General features: G+C 44.0%; 1 protein-coding gene across 1 annotated transcript in view; it reads left to right on the forward strand.

Moving 5' to 3' along the window:
* Nucleotides 1–20,000, forward strand: part of usp54b (ubiquitin specific peptidase 54b) — a 56,365-nt gene that overhangs the window by 828 nt on the left and 35,537 nt on the right. The gene's annotated exons all lie outside the window — the stretch shown is intronic.

Below are 20,000 nucleotides of genomic sequence, written 5' to 3' on the forward strand. Positions count from 1 at the left end.
TATTTTGTGTTATTTTAAACGAATGGCCATTGGACCAGTGTTAAAAAAAAAAAAGGAAATTGCTCCGATAGTTGCTTTAGTGTGGTCATTGGGGAGAGCTGACTTTCACTTTTTACGCTTCCTTTCATATCACTCCTGTTTCTCCAGTGATTTCCAGTCTCATCACTCCCAAGCGGAGGCACACAGTTAAGCACAGTGATAAGATTTTGACAAGTGTACTTAAGAGAAGTTATATTCCCCTGAAACGGCCTTTCCTGCTTTTTCTGTCCCTCTCCATTCTAAAAGCCCAGTTTTCACACTTTTGAGCCTTATTTTCTTCAGTCTTCATTCCAGGCCCAAGGCATCCTATTCATTGGGTTGCATAAGCCCTCGTCACATGAGACACGAAACACAAACGAACATGTAGTCGTTCGTTAATTCACCTCAGTGAATCAATTTAATGAGACTGAAAGTAGAGGTTTGTTTTGACGCACCAATGTCCATGGGGTCCATTATTCAGATGGACATATACTCAGTGCCAATATATTTAAGACCAGCCTTTAAATAATCAAACATGATCTGTTGCATTTACATAAGAAACATATTTTCACATACAGTACCTGCAGATGAACAGCTGAATGACTCACAATGAATGAATGAATGAATGACTCTCCTTCACACTTGCTTAACCTAAGACTGTTTTGACTCAGCACTGATGTATGTGAATGTGATGGGCAATCTCCAGATTCTCCCACTACAGTTACATTTCACTCCTTCCTGCAGTTTGTTTTATTGATTTTCTCTATTCACTGTAGTCACAATAATAACTCTCCAGTCTCTGGTTGGCTTGCACTTCCTTTTTTCCCAACAATGGCGCCTCTTCTTTGATTGTCATTCATGCACACATATGGAAATGGGCTATGTTAAGTGTCCAGTGCTCTGTATTAAATGCTCCAGACGGTTAAGCTGACGAGCACTCCATGTACTGTGTGACTTGGATGACTGAGGCCTAATGATGATCAGAAAGCTTAAGCGACAGATTCTGACTTTCGCAGGATTTCCACTCATCAAAAGACACTTAACTCACACAAGTGATGTCTCTGGGTTTTGACTGCATGTTCTTCGAAGTAATTATCCTCTCATATTTCACCAAAGAGCCTCTCATGTTTCTATGAATTTGCCCTTATTTCAAGTGAGAGATGAAACTCGACTTGGTGGGCCAGTCTCATCTCTACCTCTCTTGCCTCCTGTTCTCTTCTCCTCTCCTCCTGCCTAAGAGTGCTTTCTGTTATTTGGACAAGGCATTAAAGCCCCGTTGTGTAGGAACGGCTATTTCTTAGTGTGTTTTTTTGTGAGTTTTGGGGTGTAATTGACTTTTAGACTACTGTCAAATACAAATAGCAGTTTCCCCACAATTGTAGTCCCCCCCATTGATAGCAAGACATCTACGTTTGTTGACAAGCTGAAGGATTTGGAATCAGCTAGGAGGACAACATAAGCCAGTGACAATTCAGGGGTTGCGCTACCATTCCATAGAAGATTAGGATAGCAGCATGAATAGTAGCATACTGCAACAGTAGCATGAATAGTAGCATACTGCAATAGTAGCATGAATAGTAGCATACTGCAATAGTAGCGTGAATAGTAGCATACTGCATTAGTAGCATACTGCAATAGTAGGCTGAATAGTAGCATACTGCATTAGTAGCATGAATAGTAGCATACTGCAATAGTAGCGTGAATAGTAGCATACTGCATTAGTAGCATACTGCAACAGTAGGCTGAATAGTAGCATACTGCATTAGTAGCATACTGCAATAGTAGGCTGAATAGTAGCATACTGCAATAGTAGGCTGAATAGTAGCATACTGCATTAGTAGCATACTGCAATAGTAGGCTGAATAGTAGCATACTGCAATAGTAGGATGAATAGTAGCATACTGCATTAGTAGCATACTGCAATAGTAGGCTGAATAGTAGCATACTGCAATAGTAGGATGAATAGTAGCATACTGCAAGACAGCCAGGAGTGTTACCAAATCGATGGAAAGACACCCAGCTGGGAGGCTTAAGCATGTCTGAACTTGAAGAATGCATTAGAGTGGTAAATACTGCGGAAAATACGATTAATCTGACTCCATGAAATCATGAAATGACCTCCAATATTACCAAGCAGTGTATAAGCTAGAGGCACAGTAATGGCATGTCACACGCGGACGAGGCAAACTGTTCGTGAACGTTCATGAATGAACAGTTTATTACTACAATCAAGAACAATACAAGTATCAACCAAACTGAATGTAAGGTGTAAACCAAATGGACAAGTACAACTGTAAACGATAACTGAATAAACAGGTAGGATGCCAGTTAAACAGTCCTCTGAGAAGATGCCATTGGGCCCTTTTCCAGAATGTGCAAGTCTGGGAGTCCATTGTGTAGAGTTCATCACTTTTAGAGTGTACTAAGCTAAGCTGATGTATCATTTTTAGAGTGTGCTAAGCTAAGCTGATGTATCACTTTTAGAGAGTACTAAGCTAAGCTGATGTATAATTTTTAGAGTGTACTAAGCTAAGCTGATGTATCATTTTTAGAGTGTACTAAGCTAAGCTGATGTATCATTTTTAGAGTGTACTAAGCTAAGCTGATGTATCATTTTTAGAGTGTACTAAGCTAAGCTGATGTATCATTTTTTAGAGTGTACTAAGCTAAACTGATGTATCATTTTTTAGAGTGTACTAAGCTAAGCTGATGTGAACAGAACAGCAAACACCTGCCTGTACCACAGGAGTGTCATGTGAGATGCTGACAAAGAGAATCAAGCCGCTTTCATATCTGATTACACTGATATCCGAGAGCGTGATGTAGCAAGTTTGATAACGTTTCCCAGACCTCTGTCAAGATGGCCAAGCTAAGTTTACAGTTAAAAACTAGCGAGCCAGTATCTTTGCTAATGAAGCCAAATACCAAGCTAGTGCAACAACACAAGACATAGCTAGCCAGCTATCAGAGGAAGATGCAGACTTGGCATCCTTCAGTGCTAATATCTGCAACAGGGCACCTGGTCCATTTCAAGTGTCATAATGGATGACAGTGTAACATCAAATTACAGTCTATCCAGTGTATCGTTCTTGTTCAATCCAACCACAGAGAAAGTGTGTTCAGTATCTTACATTTTACATTTACATTTAGTCATTTAGCAGACGCTTTTATCCAAAGCGACTTACAAGGTATACACATTTTACATTTTACACTGATGGCACACTGCGCATCAGGAGCAATTAGGGGTTCAGTCTCTTGCTCAAGGACGCTTCGACAGGGAATCGAACTAGCAACCTTCTGATTACTAAACGACTTCTCTACCTCCTGTACCACTGTCGCCCCAGTATCTGTGTTGGAATGTGACACACTCAACACTAGCTATGCCACCTTTCTCAGTTTAGGAAGTCTTGGGGTGCCTCTTGAATGGTTGACAGTGCCAAGATGTGCCCAAATGCAGTCCATCCTGTGGCATTACCTATTCTTACTTGTTTGGACCGTGGCTTCCCTCCAGATATCGCCAGGGATGTCTCTCCCCCAATCATCTGGTGCTCTATTTGTCATTTGGTTGGTTGTGCTCTCTCGGCTGATCATATGGAAGGAGATGAATCTAAACACCAAACATCTCAACTAGAGCGATGTATCTTTGTTACAGAAGCAAAGTAACCCAATAATTCTTCACTACAGTACTAGGCCCTCAACTTATTCCATCTCCCTTCACTCTTCCTCTACTGTACCGATGGTTGGAGAGATACCTTTGAACAAAGGACATCTCGTCATCACAAAGCCAAGGAAAGCACATAATCCACTGTGGCATCCAACTACAACTTCTGTAGTTTGAGTACAAAAAAAATCTACCGTTATTTAATTTTATACATATATCTATATTTTATGGGAGTCCCACGAGTCATGACTTTCTCCGCTCCGCTCCCGCTCCCACCAGGGGCCATGCGGGTTTTCTTCCCGCCGCAACCCGCACTCACCAACCCGAAAATTGAAAGTCCCGTGCTGGCAGCTAATTGTGTGCTGAGCTCCGCGGGTCCTGCGGTTCTCCCGCGGGAGTGCAGGCCTCCACTGTGAATCTGAAAGGCATCAGAGTCTGCACAAACTCTTACTTAGAGTAACTGAAGCACAGTATTAGAAACGTTTAGAAAAAATGTAGTTAACCCTTAAATGTTCTTTTTTTCCTAGGCATTTCGACATAAGTTTCTTGACGGAAAGCCGAATCTTGAGTCAGTACAATGGGAAATAACACTGATATATGCTCCCATGATGTTAATTTAATAACAAATAAACTAAATCACTTTTTACAAATAAAAAATAAATGTCACCGTCTCAAGGAATATCATTTGGCACATTATTTTCTAAATCGTAGGCCCGGCCAATACTTACTACTAATTCTAAAAGATCTCCAGAGTGCAGCATAGAGGTGTAGGCTGGTATCAACCACCGGCTCCACACTGAGCCATCTTCTGCTCACGTGCCGAAGTGTCCACATGGCGCTGGTGTCACAAAACACACAGAACTCTGTGATTATAAAACCAAAACACACAGAACTCTGTGATTATAAAACCAAAACATACAGAACTCTGTGATTATAAAACCAAAACACACAGAACTCTGTGATTATAAAACCAAAACACACAGAACTCTGTGATCATAAAACCAAAACACACAGAACTCTGTGATTATAAAACCAAAACATACAGAACTCTGTGATTATAAAACCAAAACACACAGAACTCTGTAATTATAAAACCAAAACACACAGAACTCTGTGATCATAAAACCAAAACATACAGAACTCTGTAATTATAAAACCAAAACACACAGAACTCTGTAATCATAAAACCAAAACACACAGAACTCTGTGATTATAAAACCAAAACACACAGAACTCTGTAATTATAAAACCAAAACACACAGAACTCTGTGATCATAAAACCAAAACACACAGAACTCTGTGATTATAAAACCATTCATTTACTGCAAACAAGCACTGCTTGATCAATAAACAACAAATGTGTAAACTGGATGACTTACCATCAAATTGGTCCTTGCATTTTGTACTAGCTTTGAACCATCAGCCAACATTACCTGCCCGGTCCTCGACATCAGACTTCTGTGTTCTGGACAGATTTATTTTCTCATTAAGAATAAATGCTAAGGTAATAGAGACAAAAGTTCCTAAAGAATACAAAAGTAAAACAATGTATGTTACGTTAATGTGGTTTCCTGAAGGATATATATTTTTTACACTCTCATTTCTGAGCTTCATACATAATGATTGTAATACTTGATTGTATCCTATGACTGGGGCTAATTCAATTATGACCTCAGTGTACACTGCACCAACAGCGGAGGCATTGTTATGCCCTGTGTGGTATGGGCAGCCTAGGATGAACAAGAAGGGCTTTTCTCTCAGTGCTCTAGACTTGATGGAGTTCCTGGCTCCCATGTTCATGCTGGCATTATCAGTAGAAAGAAGAAACACACTTTTTCCATGGTACATTGTGGCCCTGCATCACAGAATCAGTCTTCCTGAATATGGTTTCCACAGTAACCACCACAACCCTGCCCTGATGTTATTCCCATATCAGTAAACCTATGGACAACCACCCATCGCTGTCCCAGATCTTTGTCATCACGGGGTTCATCTTCTCCTTTCACATCACAGGGTGTAACACAGTAAGACCTGAATTAAATCCATCACAGGCATAGGCAATATGCAATTTACAAGCAAGTGCTAACGCAAAAAGCTTTGGTAATATTGGTCAGAATATAGGCCAGTATACATTATCACTTTAGACTGCAAGGCAGATTTTCTCTGCCTATGCCATGCTGGATTGATACCAGGCCTTGGTCCATGATGAAGCTACTAAGTGAGTCAATGGATGAAATGTCACTTGTGTCATTGGACCCATCTGTTGACTGAATGGTTTCGTCTTCATGTTATCGACAAGCTCATTCAGCAAATATGGATTAACAGCCCTGTTGATGATCGCTGATGTCTTTTTTTCTTGCAAAAGAGTACCTCTGCAGTTTGGGAAGCACTCTTTGAAAGGAGTGCCGAGGTGGTCGGCAAATTATGGTGAAATATTATGCTTCACCACTTTCACCTCTGCTCTGCTAGTCTTTCAAATATGACAAAAATGGATGAGTTTACATCTGAGGTAGAAGGTCTGTGCTTTGTCGATGTCAGCATTCCAATTCATGTCAACAAATGTTACACCAGAAATTGGGAGGTGCCTGGTTTGATGAAGGGACATTCTTTTGTCCAGTCACTGTTGAATTTACAACTGTATTTTGTGGCACCATTTTACTTTGTGTAATTTAGCTTACAGCGTTTCGCCTTGTGCTCATCTCGTTGGGTTGGTGCGTTGGAAATTTAGCTGACAGTTCTAATGAAGCAGGCATTGGTATGCCATTAAAATTAATATGAAACTGTTATTTCAGGGTCAAATCATTACATGCTGTTGCTTTAAATACATATGGCAATTAGTTGGAGTCTGATTAGACAGTATAGCCTGCTTCATAATCAGAACTTTATAATGATAGTCTAATAAAAATAGCATAACAAAATTCCTTTTGCAAGCTTACATAACATGCATGCATAGCCTGGAACTTTTATATAATTTCTATCTAACTGAATAAGAAACATTTGTATTATGACTTTCGGCTCATAAACACCTGTTTTTTGTCCTCTAGTCGATTCCACAGCGCAGTTAGGCCATAAGCCTCTTACTATATGAAAGATAGGATGAGCCATGATGTCACCTGGTAGCCTTTACCAAGTTTCTTCGTGACGTAGCAGAGGAGTTCACCGGCCCCGCATCTGCACAGTTTGATTGACGGCTGTCACAACCTCTTGATGACCGCTCACTGCTCTCTCCTCAGCCACCGGATGAGAGCCAGGCTTTTAGAAAAGATTGGCTATGTTGCATTTGTATGAGCCAAGTTGCTGCTTTTGACGTAGCACTATTAAATAGAGTAGAAACTATGCCGTATTAAATAGAGTACAAACTATGCCGTACTACATAGGGTAGAGACTACGCTGCAACGGCGTAAGCAGCTCATGTGCCGGGCGGGTAAAGGAACGCATCCGTGTGTTTTTACGTCAGACAATTAAAAACCAAATGACCAATGAGAATGCGTGACATTATCTGAGTGTGCGGGATACAGGACAAAGGGTCAAAATGCAGGACACTTGGTCACCCGATGTTATACATAATAGTCTTTTTACTATAGTCCACTACTTCCTCATGTAGTGCCCTTGTCTTACCCTTGACCACTGCCTGGTGAGAGACACTCATTTAAGCTCTCTTTAAAGGTCAGAATCTGCACCAAAAGTGTGTGTGTGTGTGTGTGTGTTTCTTTTGTTTCTCTGGCTACCTCCAGCCTTTAGTATTTCACAGTGCTTCTTTTTCACTCTAGTGGACCTCCTGGCATGCCAGTAGTGTGATGCCAGTTTGACCACATGTAGCCTCTTCTTCCTCTCTCTTGTGCCAGCTCTTGATCACATGTAGCCTCTTCTTCCTCTCTCTTGTGCCAGTTTGATCACATGTAGCCTGTTCTTCCTCTCTCTTGTGCCAGTTTGATTGATCACATGTAGCCTGTTCTTCCTCTCTCTTGTGCCAGCTCTTGATCACACGTAGCCTCTTCTTCCTCTCTCTTGTGCCAGCTTGATCACATGTAGCCTCTTCTTCCTCTCTCTTGTGCCAGATCTTGATCACATTTCAACTCTTCCTTATTGACTCTTAGTCATCTTGTTACTGACACTGTGGCCACTCTGATTTCATGCTGTTCCTATACGAATCTTGTCCAAGTTATTTCACTATCAATATTATCAAGTATTTCACTATCAATATTATCAAGTTTGGAATTAAGTTCCAGGCACACATTCTGATTGTTTTATTACACCTAGACACACACACACACACACACACACACACACACACACACACACACACACTCACACTCACACTCACACTCACACACACACACACTAGTTCAGGCAGGGTGCGATGGTTGTTGGTGGTGTTTGTGTGGTGGTGGTGAAGTGCGTGTCTCTCGCCCGCGGCCTCCGCTCCCAGCCTCTCTGTCTGGCTATGAATATAACATATCCTGTCTGCTATCTGTCCTGACTCCTGCTCCTCCGTGCTTTACAAGCACACTTTCTGCTGCCTACTTCCTCCCCGGCACAACCGTGTGGGAGAGAGGGAGAGAGAGAGGGAGAGAGAGAGGGAGAGAGAGGAAGAAAAAGAGTTATGAAAGGAGGCCATGAATGTTTTATATCTTAGACTGTCTCTTGCAACAGGAGATGACTTGCTCTTTGAGAGAGTTTCAGTGTAGACTTGTATGTATGCATTTAAATAGATTTAGAGTCGATGTCTCTCTGAGAGGCATTTCAGCTGGAGGCTTTTTTATTTAACTGCTTGTCGTACTTGAGGTGGACTACACTGTTTTAAACAGTGCAGCAGGTTCAGTGAGTTTGAGAGATGCTCGCAGAACTTCCAGGGCTGAGCCTTTGCATTACCTCCCGTTCAAGAGCCGCCCTGCCACGAATGGTTCTGCTCACAGAAAGACATCGCCTGACAACACGACTCTCCCAGTGCTTATTACTATTCAGCGCCGAGGTGAGAGGCCAACAGTGTCAGTAGTTGATATCTTCATTCTGAACTGGACTCTGCCCCTCATTTGAATTCCTTCGGCAGTGCAGCGCTCTGTAAAAAGGTGGATGTGAATCAGACTTTCACGGTTTCCGTTTCCCTGAGATCTTCACGGGTGGAACGGGGTTGGGTGGAGGAGAAGATCGAAGAGGATGAGGATAGATGAAGGGGTAGAGGGAGTCTGATGGGGAGGCTGGTGGAGGCTGCTCTGAGATAAGGGGACCACAGAAGGTGCTGGCGAGATACGAGGGGAGACAGGAGGAGGAGTTCTCCATTTAGGGTGGAAAGAGGATGAGAAGAATGAGAAGATGAGAAAGAAGAGCGAAGATGAAAAGACGAGACGAGAGCAGGATCTGATGAGGAGATGAGGAGATGGGAGGAGAGGGGGAGTGGGAGAGGAACGGTTGGGAAGAGAGATGGAGATGAAAGGAGCGTCTGAAGTTCAAAACAGCCCAAAACAGCCCAAAACAGTTGATAATACAGTTGATAATGTCTGCAGAATTCCAGTTATTTCCTTCATGTCAGCGACCAGTGACTTCCATGGCGATATTGAAGGGAGTTCTCAGTCATGGAGAGGGAATTCCTCTGGGAAACCTCGATTTTCCCCATAATGTTTTCATCCCATCACTTCTATAATAGCATTTGAACCACTCCTGTTTCAGTTCTTCCTTTAGGGAGTTATACGGGAAAATAAGCAAGCTTATCCAGCAAGTCTCCCGCTGCCTTCTAAAACATCACTGGTAAGACATGCTATCAATCATAATTCATTTCTTAATCTCCACCAGTGCACATTCTGTGGCTGGGCTCTTTCCCTTCAGTAGTGATTATGGGAAGTCTCTTGTTGCATGGGGTCACAGTGGCATATGCTGACAAATACCAGCCCTGTAATGAGTTTTGCAGTGGAAGCGTGAGACTCATCTGGAGCTGGGCTGATAGATAGGCAATCGGGACGGGACACATGCTTCTCTCTGAGCCATGCGCTTGACACGGCAGCCTCATTACCACCGGCTGCCTGTTTGTTTCTTCCGCCCTTTGTCTTTCATCAGGAAAGGCGATTTCCATGTGCGTTGGCCACAGCTCCTGCTCTGTGGAAGGGGATTAATATTTCTCATTAGGCTGGGAGCGGCAAGCCCGGCTGTTCACACAGCACATGTAAATAAACAGCCGTGTCCTTGACTGGCGACCACGCGACACACAGGCAATTAGCGGTCTTCAGAAACCCCCGAGCCCTCCGTCCCCACACACACACACACCTCCTCGTGCCTCGGCCTGTCACTCCCCGGGCTTTCAAGGTTTCCCTTTCTTCATTATATGCCTTCCACACTCCCCCTGGCCTCCCTCCTGGCTCGATCAAATCCTGATTTTATGATAATTGCCACCGTTAAAGCCCCATTCCTCATCTGTCTGGTCTCGCCCCATTGGCGTCCACCATCATTACTATGAGACGTACCTGGAGATAGGAGGAGAAAGGGCGAAGATGAGAGAAAGAGAGGAAAAGGAAGCCAAGGGAGAGGTGTTTCTTTTCCTCCTCATCAGCATAATGACCGGTCATCATTCCTGCAATTGCCCATGTGACTCACGAAACTCCCCGCTGGTTTGTTTTTGTTTACACAGTCTGTTTTCTTGTATGTGCCCAGAGAACATGTGACCTCATGAAGAGAGTCTTGAGGCCCCTTCATGTCAAAAATGCTCCTACATTTTGAAATATGTGGGGAAAAGCTCCCTTGAAATTAAGATTCTTTTTCAATCAAAAGATATTGAGAAAGGCAGTAAATAAGCATGTGTGGTTGACGTGTCTCTTCCAATAGTTGCTGTACTCCCACATGTTTGGTTTGTTATTTACGATTAAGTAAGACCATTAAATCAGTACTGCCTTAATTTTATGTAAATGAATACCATTAAATTACATAACCGTTGACAACCTTAACAAGTTTGTATATTTCACTTTAAGCCAGTGGTAAAACAAACTAGGAGTCAAGGCTTTTTTGACATTACATTTCTTCAGTCTATGCTTCAGTTCTCAGGAGTATCTTCATGAAAATAAGGTGCAGTTGTTGGTTTTAAATACACAAATGGAAATACAGGTTGTTTTCAGTGCTAATTTTAGATTCGACTAATACTTAATAAAAACCTGGTCAGTCCTTATACACTTGACCCACTCATTTTAAAATCCAAGAACAGTCAATTGTCTTTTATGCAAATACCAGGGAAATAAAGAGGAGCTGGCCTCAGGCAGGTCACATATCTCTGATGGGTAAGGTGACGGAGACACCGGAGAGATTTGTAAGTGGATCACTTGATGGGCCCTTGATGTTATTTGACATCTTTTTCGAAGGTTAATAGAAATGTCTGTATCTCTTCGTGTGTGGGTGTGTGTGTGTGCAAGACTGTGTGAATGTCTATCAGTGTCTGTGTATCCCTGCGTAGGCATGCATGTGTTTCGTGAGTATGAATGCACAGTCATACATCACACATTAAACCGGAGGGCTGAGTGTGAAGACAGGTGTGAAATGGCAATAACAACACATTATCCAGCAACACATGATCCAAATTTCACCACATTACACACATGACAACCCTATGATCACCACTTAGCGGAACTCTCTCAGTGGGGCAGAGACGGAAGGCTTTCATTCGACCTTGAGGTGATCCATGCCGAACCCTTTCTTGCCTCGTGAAGGCCACGCAAGCATATTTTGCTTCACCACTTTAGGCGATTGCTCACGGCACGTTGGTGTGTTCCAGTGCAATACCAGATCATCTTTGAAAACTACGTCTATGTATTTACCCGTGCAGCTGAGAGAGATGAGACATCACGCAGGGAAGGCCAGCTACCGAATAAGCCTTTAAACAGAAGCATGGCCAATAAGCTCAACTGGAGATCAGGCACACAAGCTTCTTCTCTTGAGTCGCCAGCCGGAAAACCTGTCCGTCATGGTCAAACACAACCAGACGTTTGGCGTCGGCCAGCCCGTCTCCTCTGGGTGCCAGGAACGCACATCTTCAAAGCCCACATAGACGGCTTCACCTTATTATGAACCTCTGCAAGCTAAAAGTAGATTCCTGTCAGTTTCTGTGTGAGTGTTTATGGTCTTCAGTCGGCATGTACTCTCACGGGTGCCATATTGACATTGTGTTTTATTCAATGATGGTATGGGGCTGCCGCGATTTCATACCAGCCATGAACTCCTGACCACATCAGGATGAGTCATGAAGACTGAAATGCGGGGTTGTCAAGAGAGGAGTTTGGCAAGACTCATACTGTACAAAGCAAGGACAGAGCATGTGTGTGTGTCTCTGTGTGTGTGTGTGTGTGTGAGAAGGAGAAAGAGAGAGAGAGAGAGAGAGACTTCAATTGAAGGTTGTCAAGAGAAAATAGAGTGAACATGAGAGACGGAGAGGCAGTGAGAAATACGATACTTACTGTATGTCCATCAGGCTTTAAAAAGATGAAATTGCTAAACATAATCATGTGAACGGCTAACGGAGCTTCTGGAAGTGGAGCAGAAGCGGGACACGCACGACGCAAGTGCAGCCCGAGATCAAAAGCGCCAAAGCCAATACATGAAAGGCTAAAACGTTCTGGGTTCATTTGTTTGTCCTTGCCTGTGCAATCCAAACTTCCGGGCTCCAACTGTGCGACTGCATAAACTTCATTTTTGATGTTGCTGTGTCAGGCGCTGTGGAAATATACATCCCCTTAGTCTTTCACTTCCCAGACGTGAACTCAAAAGCTGCTTTTCACTTTTCGTACTAAATGAGTTCATGCTGAATGTTTGGATTGGTCTGGAGAATGGTGGGTTGGGTGAGGTGAATGTTGGGATTGACCTACTGCCAATCCCAGGACCTCGTCTAATCTCTGGGTCATCAGGATTAGAATAACAGATGAAAGCAAGCCACTTCTTTCGTCATTACTAGATTAACCATTAGATATGCCTTACTTCCTGTGCTTTCTACAATGCCATGAAAAAACACAAAAACCTTCAACTGAATTTCAATTTGGTATCAGAGTTTCAGGCAGTACTGATTTATTTCACCTGTGGTGCAATAAGAGGGCAAATAGGGACAGGCATTTAACTCAGGTGTTAATGAGTATAACCACTACCTTGCTCTGCAGCACCACTTAATGTTTTAATGGCTACAGTTTCGGCAAGTCCTTAAAAAGATAATGAAAATTAAAAGAAAAATGGACCTGAGGTTCAGTAGCTCCATGGTGTGAAGGTTTCATTTGAACCTTTAATCAACATTAAAAATAAGTTCATTGGAGACAGTATAGCCATTGAAGAGGATAAATTGATGATGTCCTCTACCTGGAGAACCTGCTTCTAATAGATGTGAGTTTGGAGAACCTGCCTCTAATCGATATGAGTTTGGAGAACCTTCCTCTAATAGATATGAGTTTGGAGAACCGGCCTCTAATATATATGAGTTTGGAGAACCTGCCTCTAATCGATATGAGTTTGGAGAACCTTCCTCTAATAGATATGAGTTTGGAGAACCGGCCTCTAATATATATGAGTTTGGAGAACCGGCCTCTAATAGATATGAGTTTGGAGAACCTTCCTCTAATATATATGAGTTTGGAGAACCTGCCTCTAATACTGTAGATGTGAGTTTGGAGAACCTTCCTCTAATATATATGCGTTTGGAGAACCTGCCTCTAATATATATGAGTTTGGAGAACCTGCCTCTAATATATATGAGTTTGGAGAACCGGCCTCTAATAGATATGAGTTTGGAGAACCTGCCTCTAATATATATGAGTTTGGAGAACCTTCCTCTAATATATATGAGTTTGGAATGATTGGAGGTGTAAGTCCTAGGGAGTTAATAAGAAGCCTATGGGCCTATTGTTGTTGATGTTCGGTTCTGCTCTGTCTGTTATTGTTTCCTTAACCTGCCCCGGGACTGAAGATGGAAATGAGCTAGGAGCTAAATCTGGAACAAAGCATCTTTCCTCTTTTTTTGAGATTAATGTATTTTGTACATGGTCTCTGATATAAATAAATAAATAAATAAATAAAAAGCCATTAAAACAATGTTTGGTTAATCCCCTACTGGTCTGGAGTCAGACTGAGAGAGTGAACAGCTCTGTGAATCCAGCTGACTTACTCCAGCAAACAGACAGACTCTTTATTGATTTCAAATAGAATATGTCCCATACTTAAGAACGAAAGCTCTTAATTACTAGTTTATTTATGATGTGTATTAGACGTGTCAGTTCCATTACAGCTAGGCTCAGTTATCATGCATTTCTGTTTGAAGGAGTGCTAGGGAATACACCTGTGATTATGTCCCTTTATAGCAACATGCCAGCTAGACTCACTGATCAACAACCAAATTTCACGGCTGGCTAAATTTACCTTGTAATTTTACAAAAGCCTTTTTCTTTTTTAAACGATACTTTTATTTGCGCATGGAACAAGAATATATGCCATGGCTGGTTTCCATGGTTGGAGGCCATCGGTGTTGTGATGAAAAGAAAGCCAAAGATAGAACAATAGGTATGAGGCCTGAAGGAGGATGAGCTTAATTAGAACTGCACTCTGCTCGACTCCCACAAAATTAATCAAGTGCAGAAAGACTCAATAGAGGGTCCGTCATGTTAATTACCGTGGTAACGGTGAAGGGGGGGGAGGAAGAGAGACACGATCGCAGGACTGAGAGGAGGAACACACTGCAGAGTTTAGCTGATGTTAGCAGGTGTAGCAGATGCTTTGAGCCCTCACTCACGCGCCGGGGCGCTCTCTTTCTCCACCTCCTACATCCTGTCTTTTTCTCCCAGTCTCCCCCGCTCCGTCTTCCCCACTCCTGCCTCATCCTTCTCTCTCTCCCTCCTTCTCTCTCTCCCTCCTTCTCTCCCCCTCTTCTCTTATCTGTCTGTGTCTCTCTACCCCCCCCTCCCCTCCCCTCCCTCTCCCTCTCCATCGCTTTGTGCTCCATCTCTCATTCTGCTCTTTCTCTGAGGGTTTTTTTTGTGCTGAATGATCACTTCCTGCAGCTCTGGAGTGCTCCAGCCCTTTGGTCATTAATAGTGATTGACAGGACGCTTGCTGGTGTGCCCACTTCTCTTTTCAGCCTCAAGGCTAGGGAATTAAACGTCGGCATCGTTGTGTCAACAGCAGGACCGTACCATTTGGTTCACCCTTGTGAAGTCATTGAGCTCGCCCAGTCACTTGGTTGAGGTGGTGGCTGGCTGTTGTATCCTCGTGTGAGTGAATATGTGTTGGTGTGTGCTTGTACATATAGACTATTTCAGTTGGTGTTATATATAGTTATGTGTCTTCAGTGTATATGTGTGTGTCCCCCTTCCTTGAAGCCAGCAGCAGTGGCAGATGATTGATGGGCCAGTGTTGTGGGAGGCAAGGTGCTTCTGTATGTGTGTGTGTGAGGGGGCGCTGCTGATGTCAGCCTGAGTCCAATCCAGGGAGTGATGTACTGTTTGAAATAGAATCGGAATGCATCCAATTTATAAAACAGTTAAGCACTTTGGGCTCCATTTTGAAGGAATAGCATACTGTACGTCAGTTACAGGATGTGAACAATGGGATGTGTGTAGTGTACAGATTCTGATTAGGACTCCCCCAAAGCCTCAGGCTAATCAGCACAGCCCTGGTGATCTTCTACTTCTGAATGCTCCTGCTCTCCTCCCCTCATGTACAGTTAAGCTTAGTGACATTCATTAATGGAAATATCTAATCTGCCAGCTTCCAGAGACTATAAGAGGGACTCTGTTCTACCTTGTATGTATTTAAGCTCAGAAGATCCTCTACTCATCTGAGGATGTGTTGTGTGAGAGGAGCGGCGGCTCCAGCTGCCTCAGCCCAGCCCTGTTCCTCATGTCATCTGTCTTTACCTTACAACACCGACTCCGAGGACGCCTTTGCCTCCTCCTACACCTCCTCCCCCCACACCCACCCCACCCCACCTCTGCCTTGCCTCCCTCCCCCCTGTCCCGAACTGACTTCAGCAGGGGAGCCGATTCATCACAAATCATTAAAATAAAGGAAGACAGAGAAAAAAAAGCGAGAAAGTCTTCGCCAGCATCGCTGTGCGGTCTTTCATCCTCCCCTTCTATGCTTCATTTTTTTTCGCCGCACTCCTTTCCCCTCACTCCTTTCTCTGCTACACTCAGCTTTTTTCTTTTTCTAGCACGACTTGTATTTTTTCCCCCCTGCAGAAACTTCACCGGGGAAGCCTTCATGTGAAGTTTTGTGAGCAGAGTTTAAGTTGTAGGCGCTGTAGCTGGGGGAAGCTGTTAGCTTTTAGCAGTGTCACGGAAAAAGGGAAGTGTGAGGTCAGTGGGATAACACTGAGGGTGGAAGGTTCAGCTCTGTGTAGAGTGATGAGGCAGTTGGTGCTGCTGAAGCAGAGGGGCGTGAAGTCGACACGTGGCAGAAGGGAGACAGAAGGCTGGAAGGGTGCGGAGGATTCGCAGTTGTAGGGCTTGGACTGGGAAAGGGGGTCAGTCAACATGCTGCCATCCACCGGTCAATACATTTCATACTGCATTAGGCAGGAAATAGCATTGTTTTTGTTACATCATCCTGCCCCCCTCTCCCCTCCCCCATGCCTTAATACCCCTGGTGCCCTCGTACAGGCTGCACTCTCCTGGAGCTCAGAGTCCAGCCCACTGCAGAGAGAGGCTCGGGACGATTAGCGCACTTATCCCTGCGCTGGGAGGGAGAGGTAACGTTAGGATGCTGAGTTTGGGTTCAGTCAGCCGGAGGGTTAGTGAACGAGAGTCAGCCCAAGACAGTTTTGAGAGAAGGAGAAATCAGGTGACTTTGGTTTCAGAGTTAAGATGAGCAGTAATGCTCTCAACATGGGCTTTAGAGGTAACAGAACAATATTACTATCCTTGTTGTGAATGATCAGTGTGAATGTCTGCCTGTCTGCCGTATTCAGGTCATGTGAGGTTTTTTCTTTCCAAGTTCAAGAGGGAATTTATCTCATAATGCCAAATACTGATACAGACTCAGCATCTAGGCAGCTGGAATGAAATCTGAACTTTCCAGTGATGTGAATGGATCCTCTCACATTTCTAAGAAATGCATCTCAACTCCATAACCATTACATTTACATTTAGCAGACGCTTTTATCCAAAGCGACTTACATATGTGCGACTTACAATGTATACACATTTTACATTTACACTGCACATCAGGAGCAATTAGGGGTTCAGTGTCTTGCTCAAGGACGCTTCGACAGGGAATCGAACTAGCAACCTTCTGATTACTAAACGACTTCTCTACCTCCTGTACCACTGTCGCCATAACCAGTCCCTCCACCAGGCTTGAGCTTCATCGTGTCCAGGACACACATGAAGCTTTTTTTTAATTACATTTGCCACAGAAGATTAGGGGAAAGATGGCGTGTGGATGAAAACACTGCATGCTTCACTTAACCACTTCCAGCTCTGCTCTGTCTGCCAGAAGCCACGCGGGTCACGGAAGGCATTCGGCGGCTACATTAGGACACAGCGGTGAACGCGGAAGAGTAGGTCATCTGGTCAAGCGACACGTGTGTTTGGGAGTGAGTGAATGTGTGGTTGGGAATGAGAGAGAAGCAGAAAGAGAGAGAGATGAGATGAGATAACAATAAAGGCATCAGGTTTTATTATGCAGCCTGTTTTGACAGGGGATAATCTGTGGCTGTAACCTGACTCTGGGGAAGGCCTGGGTGAGGTGGGGGGGTTGAGTGGAGAGAGAGAGAGAGAGAGAAAGAGAGAAAGATAAAGAGAGAGAGAGAGAGATGTATTATATAACTCTCTCTGTATTAAGCTCAGACGGGACAGAAGCAGGCTTTGCTCCTGATAGCTGATGCAGGCGCTGGTATATCAGTTATGAAACAGCGTTCTGTACCCATTCTTCCCCTCTCTGAAGTCCCCTCTGGCCTCGCTCTGTGTGTCTGTCCTCATCCTGTTCTGTATGGAGCGCAGGTGCATCTCCAGCTCAGGCTCAGGCTGCGTATGGGCTGGCCATAGGCTTTTACAGCAGTAAACTTCATATAGAGGAAGGGTTCTGGACGAGGAGCAGAGGAGCGGATACATTTTATATGTTGGAGTGGTGAGACTCACTAAATGAATGCAGAATGGCAACAGCAGTTCTACTCTGCTGTTACAACACTTGAGACAAGTGGCAGTCCAGCCAGGGAACAATTGCAGAGCTTCTCTCTCTCTCTCTCTCTTGTATCTCTCTCTCTCTCTCTCTCTCTCTCTCTCTTGTATCTCTATTCCAGCATCTCCATGTCCCCTCACTCATGCACACTATGCCAGAGAAGATCATCTACGACATACAGTATATTACCATGCCTGAAAAACAGGCACATTTCCTTGCGCAATGACAAACAAATTCAAACATGGCCACACCTGAACACACACATATATCTAGTACATATGCTCATAAGTAAATATGTCTTCTGTGGTGCAGATGTAAACTCAGATACAGTAAGAGTTGAACACGTGACTCGGAGCCCTGTGTTCTCTCACACACTTCAGTATGGAAGACGTCACTGTCCTCCAGCTTTGCTGCAGCACTCTTTCTCTCTCTCACGCTTTCTCTCTCTCTCTCTCTCTCTCTCTCTCTCTCTCTCTCTCTCTGGCACACTCTGTCTTTCTCACGCTCCCTCTTCCCTCCCTCTCTCTTTTTCTCCCCCACTCCAGCACACATACTCTCTCCTTGACTCTCATTCTTCTCTCATCTCTCTACCTCTCCACATTATTTCTCTCTTTTTATCTCCAGCCCTGTCTGTCTTTCTTTCTTTCTTTCTTTCTCTCATTCTTTCTTTCTTTCTGTTTTTCTTTCTTCCTCTCATCCCCCCCCCCTGTGTGCTTTCTATGATCCCGTGCCTGGAGTGGGTTGCTCTGATTTTCTAGTCTGCTGGGGGGGATTAAGTGGAGGTAGCGTCTCTGGCTGGCGAAGCGGGCGGACGAGGGGTAGACACGAGGGGAGGGCTGGGGGGGGAACAACAGGACTTGGGTGGTGCTGAGGAGAGGAGAGGACCGCAGGGCAGCTGGACCAGAGCTCTCTCTTCACAGACACACACACACACACACACACAGACACACACACACACACACAGACATTCTTGGGGGAGCGCAGCAGGAACTCAGGCTGCGACCGCTGAAGGTCTAACTGTGCCTGGAGGTGAGTGAGTGAGTGAGTGAGTGAACGAGTGAGTGAGTGAGTGAACGAGTGAGTGAGTGAGTGAGTGAGTGAACGAGTGAGTGACTGAGGAGGAAAGCGGGTAAGGGGGTTTTGTGTGAATAACAGGGTGATTGAGGACGTGAGTGCGTGAATCACAGTTGTGTAAGAGAGTGAAAGAGAGAGTGTTTTGATTCAGGGTTTGTGTCGTTTGTGTTTGGTGTTAAGTGTAAAGCTACAACTTGCTTTTTATTTGAGTTTGCCTGTGCGCACTTAAGAGTAGAAACCCACACCTGGATGTTCTGAGGCGTTGTTCTGTCCTAGCTTCCCTTCTCTCAGACTGGAGCTCTTTAGTCTGTGCTCTAACATTTATATGGAGCACTAACTCTTTCTTTATTGCCTGGAAAGAATGAAAAATCTTTGAAACAATATATATATTTGTATGTTTGCTTCCTTGTTTGTGTTAAGATATTATTGGGGTGCCTAAGTGTAAACATGTCTTGCGATGTCTATGATGTCGAGTGACTTTAATGTTACTGTTTAGGCCTGTACGAACATAACAGTCTGAATTCCCACGAGAGAAAAAATCCTGCTCACTGTTCTGTACTTGCACGGGTGCAGATCAGACGGAGTTAGTTCATTCCAGCATCACAGTCCTCAAATATTCATGAGCGCTGATAGTGCGATGTCTTTTGTATTTCAGCTAATGGACTCTAAATGTGTGGCATTCAGCCAGAGTGTGGGTCGTGGTGTTTGGGGTATTTGGGGGTCTTTGGGGTCTTTAGGGTATTTGCTTAGATTCATCTTGGCCTCTGTTGCCTGGTAAACCCCATCCGGGTCCTCTGCTGCTCCTGCCCGATCTCTTAGACCCTCAGAGTCTGTGGTCATGGCCACTCTGCAGTGAGCAGAGGTATCTCCATGATATGCTTATGTTTATAAATGCGCTCATATTCCCCTGGCCACCTAAAACTAAAACTTTCCGTGTGCCGATACATTCGCACACACAGGCATGGTTTCATTTGAAGCATAACTAGCCTCAGTATCCTCTCTAAAGTGTGAAGGAGCTTTATTTATTGCTTTGGTTAATGTGATTACTTCCCTGTTTCCACAGGTGTAAAATGACTTGCAAATATGGCACTAAGCTACCTGTAATTAGTAGTATTTGTTAGTA

This window comes from Clupea harengus, chromosome 16 (genome assembly GCF_900700415.2).
Source record: "Clupea harengus chromosome 16, Ch_v2.0.2, whole genome shotgun sequence".
NCBI lineage: Eukaryota > Metazoa > Chordata > Actinopteri > Clupeiformes > Clupeidae > Clupea > Clupea harengus.